At 38.1% G+C, this 9,257-nt stretch overlaps 1 long non-coding RNA gene across 1 annotated transcript; it reads right to left on the bottom strand.

The window, feature by feature from the left end:
- Positions 1-476: 476 nt before the first annotated feature.
- Positions 477-4,312, bottom strand: LOC139438405 (uncharacterized). Its single transcript, XR_011648067.1, has 2 exons — positions 2,898-4,312; positions 477-1,992 (listed from the first exon to the last, which is right to left on the bottom strand). It is a non-coding gene; the product is annotated as an uncharacterized lncRNA (long non-coding RNA).
- Between the last annotated feature and the right edge of the window lie 4,945 nt (positions 4,313-9,257).

Here is a 9,257-nt window from a genome sequence, read left to right as displayed (position 1 = left end):
CATGGAAACAACATGCCTTTGTTTCCCACATTTCCCCCTTTTTGTTTTAGTCAGGGTGACTGTGTCTGTCTTAGGTCGAGGCTACGCACAATCAGCCTTACCCGTCCTGGGGAAGCGTGGCAGCGAAAGGCCACGTCCCTGTCTTAGGTTGACTGAAAGGCTAGCCAAGTTGCCCGTCACTGACTACCAGCCATGCGCACTGACTTCAGGGTACTATTGTAGAGTTTTAGCAAGTACTATGTTGTTTGCTTGTCCCATTGTGTCCACATGGTGCAATCTCTGGCAAACACCTTTTCCCAGGCAAGAGACAACCATGAGCACCAGGATTAATACACATATCCCTATTCCTAAGGCAGATAAGAAATGTTGAGATTTCCACCAATCAACAGGTTTAAACTTATTTAAATGTGAAATCAAATCATTAAAGATATCCTTATCACTATCTACGTATATCTGATTATGAGACATTTCTAAAATCTTTTTCTGCAATTCCTCAATTTCTAATGACATATTTCCTTTATGTCCTAACAAATGATTTCTGATCTTATTCCATTGAAACATAGAAATGTTATAATCCAAAGGAGTAATACAAAAATTACTTTCATTCCAATCACATTTCAATCCTCTTAACAAATTCAAATTATAAACTTGATCTCCTAAGTGTAAAACAGCAGATTCCAAATCACTAACTCTGTTATTAAGTCCTTCATCAATGTGCTCTTGACTATGCCATAAGTCACTTGCATTCTTGTGCCAATCATGCACATATTGCTGTGTCTGCATCGTCTCATGCAATGCAACAGCAGCAGTGGCAGCGGCAGTGATGACACCGATAAGGCCAAGAATGCCAGCTATGAGAAGTCCCAGAAATCTCTTAGATCGTTTCAACAGTCCTTGAGCCAGGTGGAAAAGAAGATGACTTTCAGGTGATGACTGCCACATCCGATTCATTTGCACCGGGATCCACACTCCTCGTCTTCAGCGAGCCATGGTGATAATATTTCCATTCTGTAAAATATTCTCAGACAAGCAGGTATACAAAGCACCATCCTTATAGAACAAAGCATTTTCAGTAATGGTAGCCTTCCCTACCACAAACACTTGTGGATCTCTGACACATGATTGAAAATGATGAATTTGATCTAATTGTAAATATTGTCCATCCATACTTTTATTACCTTTCCATTCAGAAGTAAATGCCACTCCTAAGAAGACTTTCCATATTTGTTTTTGATCATGGATTCCAGTGCTATTGCACCATGGAAAAGGAACCCATTTCCCTATATTTTTCCAATCACTATTATTTTTGGTAAAAATTATTTTTTCATCTAAATCAAGGGGTTCATGAAAGGGATACTGCATATTACTAATTTGTTGTCCCATGCTATTTATACCATACCAAATAAATCTGCCCTTATATTTGTTGGGATTCCCCATAGGGGCAATTTCCCAAACTATTCCATAGGAATCATTAAAAATGACAGATCCTCTTCCCATATGGCATTCATACCATCTTTGCATATCATCAGCATTCCTCTTAGGACAACTATAACTTGGATACTTATATTCTTGGTATTGATAAAATGGGAATAAAGTTACCAAAGATTTAGTATTATTATGGCTAAAATTGATCATCATTCTATTTTTCACAGCCATACATGGTGGGCGATTGCCAATGCAAAGAGGTCGGAAATCAAATGGAAGAAGGAGATTATAAATCTTTTGTCCTTCTTCTCGTGGCTTAAGTGGTAACCTATCATCCACGGGTCCAGGAAATATAATAGTTTTATTCAAATAGACAGGAAAAGAAGGATCTTTCCAAGTTAACACTCGAAGTAATGGGGGATTAGGGATATATGCCCAATATGTGTAATTACCATTACCATTGCCAGTTTCACTCACTGTCAGTAGAATCCACATGTGTAGAAGACTCCACTTCTTCAGTCCTAGGTTTAATCCTTTTTGCCGGAAGCCAGATTTCTTCTCCATTTTCTGAAATGATAAGAGCATAACACCTTAATGATGGCAGCAAGTTCAGTACGCTGAGCAGACGTGAATGGAATCTGCCAAGCCTGTTCTTTTCAAGAAGTAACGTACGCTGCTTTTTTATTACTATTACTATATTAAATACTGTACAAGATAGTTGGGCTATGCACATAGCCCTGAAAAGCACCGCAGAAGTTTATTGTTGCATTTTTTACAGATAGAGGAATGCAGCTGGCTTGATCTGTCTAAGAAGACACTAAAGAAAATCTTAGCAAGTTTTAAAACAAAGTTATAGCAACACAGCTGGACATTAACTTTTGCAACTAGCAGTGTTTGGGATTGCTGCATACTACAGTGTTACTTTAATCTATGATAAGAGGTTGTTTCTGTGACACACACTCTTTTATAATAATTAAAACCACAATACTTTCTATAACTTGCCACATGCATTTAAGTTCCAAGAGTTTATGAAAATTAGCCATCCTACTTTAGGGCAAAACACACTTTTTTGCAAAAACTTATTAAATTTCAATTAGCATTCCCACAAACTTTTAACCTTTTTAATATTCATTTAAGTTTTACATCCTTCATATTATCCTGTGAAGAAAAATAAGCTATTCATTTCAATCTAGGCAAGAACAACTTTTTATAAAAAGACTTATAGTAATTTTGTTAATCAAGACTCACAATTTTTATCATTGTAGAGACCTTATTAACATGTAAACTTATGTGTTAATATAAGCGCTTATTTAATTTTTGGCCATTTGAATAGAGCTCTTTTATAAATTTTTATTAATTTATATTACCATCCGGAGGTATCAAAATACACACTGACATTGAACGAACAAACACAGAACAATCACAACACAGTAACAGAAACATACAGTTTACAATTAACTCATAATTCTTACTTTCTTGGTATAGCTGCTTTTAAGCTCTCCATTATATCACATTTTAAATATCACTTCTTCAGATTTCTTCTGGAATCCATGTTGCCTGTAACATGCAAGCTTGTGCTTGGAAACATTTTTATTCATTATCAGCAATCAGTTAAGATAACTTGAGCAGCATAAATGTAGTTAAAACTCTAATTTAGCAGTTTAGACAGACCATTAACACACATTTTTGGATTATTACTCTGTAAGACTATACTGAGACTTGAAGGTCAGGAGTAAACTATTGATTTAAAACTGAAAATTCCTTTTTAAACCTTGATAAAAATTTTGTACTAATTTTATTATCTTGGTTAAATAAGCCCAATTAGAATTAGCATGGAAATAAAACAGAACACCAATGTTGCCATGTTTTCCTCTTTTTTCAGTGGCTTAACTCTATTAACCCCCACTAGTCCACAGCTACATTGTCATGCAGACAGCAGGGGGGTTGCAGAGTTGCTGCCAGAACAGTTTCCTTATCTTAGTTAACACTTTGGCAGAGAGTTTTCTTACAAGCCTGATTTCACTAACAAGGACATTATTTAGTATCTTTGCCCATTTTAAATCTTTCAATAGTTTAAAAGTTTTTGGCTCAGGATGAAACTTGACACCCCCTTGTGGGTGTTGAGCATCAGGAGGAATTTGTTGAATAGTTACGGGAAAAGCTGCTACAGCTTGCATAGCCAGAGGCTCACCTTGACTAGATCCCAGTAAAAGACATCTCATTAATGGAGTAACAGGCACAGGATTTGGCTTAAAGCTGCTACGAACATAAGGCAGGTCTGTAGAGAAAAGTCCACTAGGTACTTTTCCAGGTTCTGGAGGTGCAGAAGGAACCTCATGAGTCAAAATAGGATATATGTTTGCCTTAGAAATATTTAGCTCCGACATGGATTTAGTTAAGAACGGATTTGTGTCTCTAACTTCAAATAACTCCTCTTCTTCCTGATCCTCCTCCAAATTCCTATCTTTACCTGTATCATTCATAACCCTTTCCTCCCTTGAGAAAAGAACAATCTCATCCTCTTTGTCAGACTGCAAAGAATCTAATTCAGCAGCAATATGCTGTCCTAAGGCCCAAACTGATACAGGTATATTCTCTCCTTTCTGATATGCTCTCTGCAATTCTTTCATTATTTGCCTCCACTGCTTAACATTCATCAAATTCTTTCCTTGTGGTTGAAACCAATAACAATGCTTTTGAACCAAAGCAAACAATTCTAACAAATCTGCAGTCTTAACTGTGACACCTACACTGTGCAACAGTGTTTTCAAAACCTGTGAATATTCTTCCAAGCGTCCTGGTTGATTACCCATACCCTGATGCTAGCGGAAAGCAAAACTTAATAATATGAAGCAGCAATCTACCCAGGTTAATTAATTTCGATGCTCCTTACCTTAAAAAAAGGCTTTTCAGCTTTCCGCGTTCCCGATCCAGAGGTGGAAGATCCTACGCTGCCGTGTCTTGATGAATCCTCTGCCTCGGGCCCCACGTCTGGGCGCCACCTGTCAGAGTCTTGTTCGGCGACCTGAGGTATCGGGAATGAAAGACAAAGAAAGATTGGGTTCAGGGGATCTGAGAGTATTGATTTCTCAAGCTCATCAGACAACTTTATTGAGTTGGGGGGCTAGTATATATACCCCTAACCTACGTGACATTCAGCACAAAATCTAGTTACCTTATTACCCTTACCTCATGCTATATTAACTAGTGATTGATGAAAACCCAACAAACTTTACTGGAACTATTATTATAAGAATCAGTAACTATACTCATAAATCCTGTTGCCCAGATTGTTCTGTTCTATATGTATTGTTCTGCCTGCAGGTGTGCTGACGCAGCCAAGATTGTGCTCCGCACCGATAATCATAAGGGACAGCTTGACTCAGTGGTCAAGGAAGTAACTTGCTTCCATGGAAACAACATGCCTTTGTTTCCCACATACACTAAAGTGAGTAATCAAAGTGGTGACATTTCTAAAATGGGTTTTAAAAGTCCAAACAAGCAATTGTGCCTGAACAGATATCTTTGACAACATGGACTGATTCCTAGAAATGCATCTTACCTTCTTTGTTATATTTGTTCTTAAAAATTCACTGCTCTGAAAAAAAACACTTTTGGGGTATATTTTTTAAAAACATACTTTAGGTAATCATGTACTGTAGTTTTTAAATAACCCCTATTTTTATGTTACCCTTTTTCTTTCCATCTGACCATTCCTCAAAATTCTTAAGGGAGGATGTTGGGTATATGGACCATGACCTAAACCTTCTTTGAAGACAGAATGAAAAAAAAAAAAGACACTGAGGAAGAAATGTAAGAAATTACCACTGTACATACAGGACAAGAGTTATCACAGTGATGAAAGGGAAAACATTACAAATAAATTATTTTTAATATTTTTCATTTTAATACCCCAATTTTTTTTTTACTTTTAGTTTTAGTTTTGATAAATGATTATAGATTTTATTTATGTTTAAACCTATCATTACTACCTCATTTTCCTATTAATCAATTGGCAATATACTTGGTTCCATTTTTTAAGAAGTTTTGGATCACAGAAGTGTTACAACTATGGCAAGGGAGGAGCACTGGTGTGGGTTGTTCAGTGATGGGAGATAAATGACAGGAAGTTCACCTGGGCATACATATAAGGTATATAAATATGTTCCAATGTTCATGGGGCTTGCCACAGTGGGTAGAGATGCACACAAATGAAAGAATACCGAACTCCCATCCTGGGGATTTCCACCACATTCTCTAATGGAACAGCAACAATCCCCCAAATACGGGGCCAATGACCACTGAAAAAGGATGGTCACTTTCAAACTGAAAGTAAAGAGAAAATTAAGGAATTTGAAAAAGACTCATCATGATTTCAAATATTATCACACCCCGCTCACTTGGTAGGTGCCATGGCAGCCACCAGTAAGGAACTGGGAGAGGATGGTGGCCTGTGAGGCTGGTCGGCTTGGGTTTAGGTCTCCTTGCAGTTCTCAGATATTAAGCTGGTTGCCAAGTGTGGGAGAAGCAGCAGCAGCAGAGGCAGAGGCTCTGCTGCATCACTCTCCTCTCCCTTACCTTGGACTGGGGAAGGCCAGATGACCCAGGTGGCTGGAGGGGAGTATGCTGCCCTAGAATGGGAATTCTCTACACCAGGATATGGAGGCTGTTCAACGACTAGGAGCACAAAGTTATCATTGCTGGACTGGATAATGCAGAGAAAACTATCATCCTTTATCAATTTTCTAGGAATGAAACTGGGCATACTTCCCCTACAAGAGGAAGTGTAGGAAGCAATGTAGAAGACATAGTGCATTAGGACCTAAAAAAATCTGGTGTGCCGATTTTTGCTAATAAACAAGATGTTAAAGAATGTATGACTAAAGCAGAAATCTCCCAGTTTTTGAAACTAACTTCTATTAAAGGTCACTAATGACATAGCTAAGCATGCTGTGCTGCTACTGGCTAGGGATTGTGCCACGGACCTGAATGTATGATGTGAAAAGGTAAGATTAGATGATCTCTACTAACCTCTTTTCATAGACTTTACTTGAATGCTGCAAAAATTAATGGCTTGGATACATTTATAATAAACTCATTGAAACTTTTTCGATACAAAAACAAAGATGAAATCTTATCTTCCAATTTGCTTTCTCCTTAATTCCTTTCAAAGTAAGGTCTTAAAGCTGTGACTGACATTTGTCTCACAATGAATCCTCTCAGGATGCTGGGTAGCCTGTGGTAAGTACAAAGACACAGGAAAACCATTAACTTGAAGTACTTTGCTTTCAGTAAAAACCTCCCTAATTGCATGTTCTCTTCTTGTTCTAAGTCAAAATACAAATCAGCACAAATACTCAGTTGCCAATATTTTAAAAGTGTAATGTTTCTCATGAAAAGTATTTTTCATAAGGTTGTATATGTATTGCATATACATCAAGTGCAAGTTAATGGCTTTGATTTATGTTCTAAACAAAAGTGATTAAGTAGCACAAGAATTAGCAATATCCTTACTTGTAACCATATACTGACATTGGTGTTAAGGGCCATTTTGTACTTTTCTCCTTAGGCTCTTGGTATTATACTAACCAATGCCCAAATCATTCAGCTGCTCTTAAAAAAAAAAAAGGAAGAAAGAAAAAGGAAAACATCTTGACATTGTGTTAATATTTTAGTGTTGGTCAAATCATGTGGAAATGTACCACAAGTGAACAAGTCATATATCAGATTCCTGGCTTCAGTTTTACCACAGGGTAGAATTACACAGCAATAATTATCAAATCATTCCTTGCATAGGTCTGTATGTCACCTATATTACTGAATGACTGAATAAATAAAATAAAGTCACTCATTCATTGTGATTTAAATTATCAAGTATTTTTTTCAACATTAATTGCAAACTGTGGTATGAAACCTGTCTATTCAAGAAGTAACAATTATCTGTGTGCATTTCAAGTAAATTTAAGAAGAAAAGTGAACAACAGTAATTTGTTCAACAACAGTAATTTCTTAATTTAGGAAATGGAGTACATTGAGATTTTCAAATTTCTATTAGTTGTCTGTATCTTGTTCTACCACATGAATACACTGTTCGGCAATCTAAAAAACACAGATATTGTTACAGACACATGCCTACAAAAGATAAGCATGTACAAAATGAGATTGTAGGCATACTGATTTCACCTTTCCAGGGAAATATACAAAATTAAAGTTAGATTTTGTATTTCTACAGGAGAAATTTACCTTCGCTGAATACATATGACTTACAAAACAACAGTTTCTGACGCAGCTCTTAAATAAATTGATAATTGAAGTCCTGGACATATTTCAATTTAGGTACTTTTCGGCAGTATGCAATAGTAGGTATTGAAAATCACAATCGGGTCTTGAACTGCAAAAACTGATTTCTGTTGATGCATAAATTTTACTTAGTGCAACTTATCACAGCTGGAAGGCGAAGTATCTTGTAAAATCTTCATAACAAACAACTAACCAATTTAAAGGATATAATCCCGGGACATTTACTACATTCTCATGTTGTGCAGGTATCACCTCTATGTATTTTTTAAACAGTATCAGCCACACTGCAAAAAAGAACATGTCAGCAAGGTAAACTTGAAGTAACAGAAAATTCTCACTTTTTCATGAGAAATTGTACAACATGGCAGTTTTGTCCTTGAAGACAAGATAAATTAAAAGTAATATTAATGAATTTAGGGAACACATATGGCCCCAGGGGTTGAGCACCCGCTTCCCACATGTGAGGTCCCAGTTTGGTTCCGGTGACTCCTTAAAACAAAACAAACAAAAAAACCACCACTGGGGATCCAAAGTGTCTCAGTGGTGTACTGCCAGCTTCCCACACACAAGGTCCCTATGCACTCTCCAGCCCTGGTACCTTAAATAAAAAATTTACTCAAAAGTTTGCTTTACTTAAAGTCAGAAATATAAAGTTATTATAAATGTTGGAATTTGGGTTACTAACACTTGAAAGTAGTGCTGGGAGCTGCACTGCCCCTACTTGTAAGTCTGTCAACATTTCCTTCAACTCTGTCAGCGGTGCAGGAACAGTGCACCCCTCTGTGACCACCGAGGGCGCCGCGCACGAGGAGCGCCCCTTCCCCTCAGCCCAGGGCTCGGCCACGCCCGCCGCCGCGACCTCTCCAAGGGAAGCTGCAATACTTTCCTACCTCTTTCAGGACTGTAGACGTCTTTCCTCTCTGAAGCTCGGTCAGTATTGTCTTCAGCAAGAGTCCTGAGCCCGCAAAAGCCCGACAGCACACCCGGCTTTGAGCTGGCAGCCTCAGTGAGCGGGGGCTCTGGGCAAACATGTCTCCTGAACGTCCCCTGAGAGGAGACGATGAACTAACGCGGGTAGCGCAGGAACCCGAAGTCCTCTGCTCACATTAGGGAAGAAAGCCCTGGAAGCACCACCACGCAGTCCTGCGCAGCCCCCGCGGGAAGAGGGGCTCTCTCCTCACGCCCACCGCTGCGCAGTCCCAGCCTGGCAGCTCCCCATGGCCCCCGCAGGAAGGACGCCTCCCCGGGGTTTACTACCTTCCTTCTAGACTCAGAAGTTTCCTGGGGAATATCCAACATAAAACCTGGTCTCAGCAGGTGAGTCACCCATATGTTGAAGTAAAAATCCTTCTGTATTCTATTTTTCTTCTACATTATTTCATTATTTCGATAATAATAATAAAAAAACAAAGAAAATCTTCACTTCTCAATCTTTCTCTATTTCCCTTCCTGTGCCTAGCTGCAATTTCTGCCTGTTCTTCAACATTTATTTATTTATTAAGCAGTTTTATTGAGATATATTCATGTACCAT

The sequence above is a fragment of the Dasypus novemcinctus genome, chromosome Y (genome assembly GCF_030445035.2).
Source record: "Dasypus novemcinctus isolate mDasNov1 chromosome Y, mDasNov1.1.hap2, whole genome shotgun sequence".
In the NCBI taxonomy this organism is placed as follows: Eukaryota; Metazoa; Chordata; class Mammalia; order Cingulata; family Dasypodidae; genus Dasypus; species Dasypus novemcinctus.
Note: the sequence above shows the minus strand (reverse complement) of the source record. Positions and strands in the feature narration are given on the sequence as shown.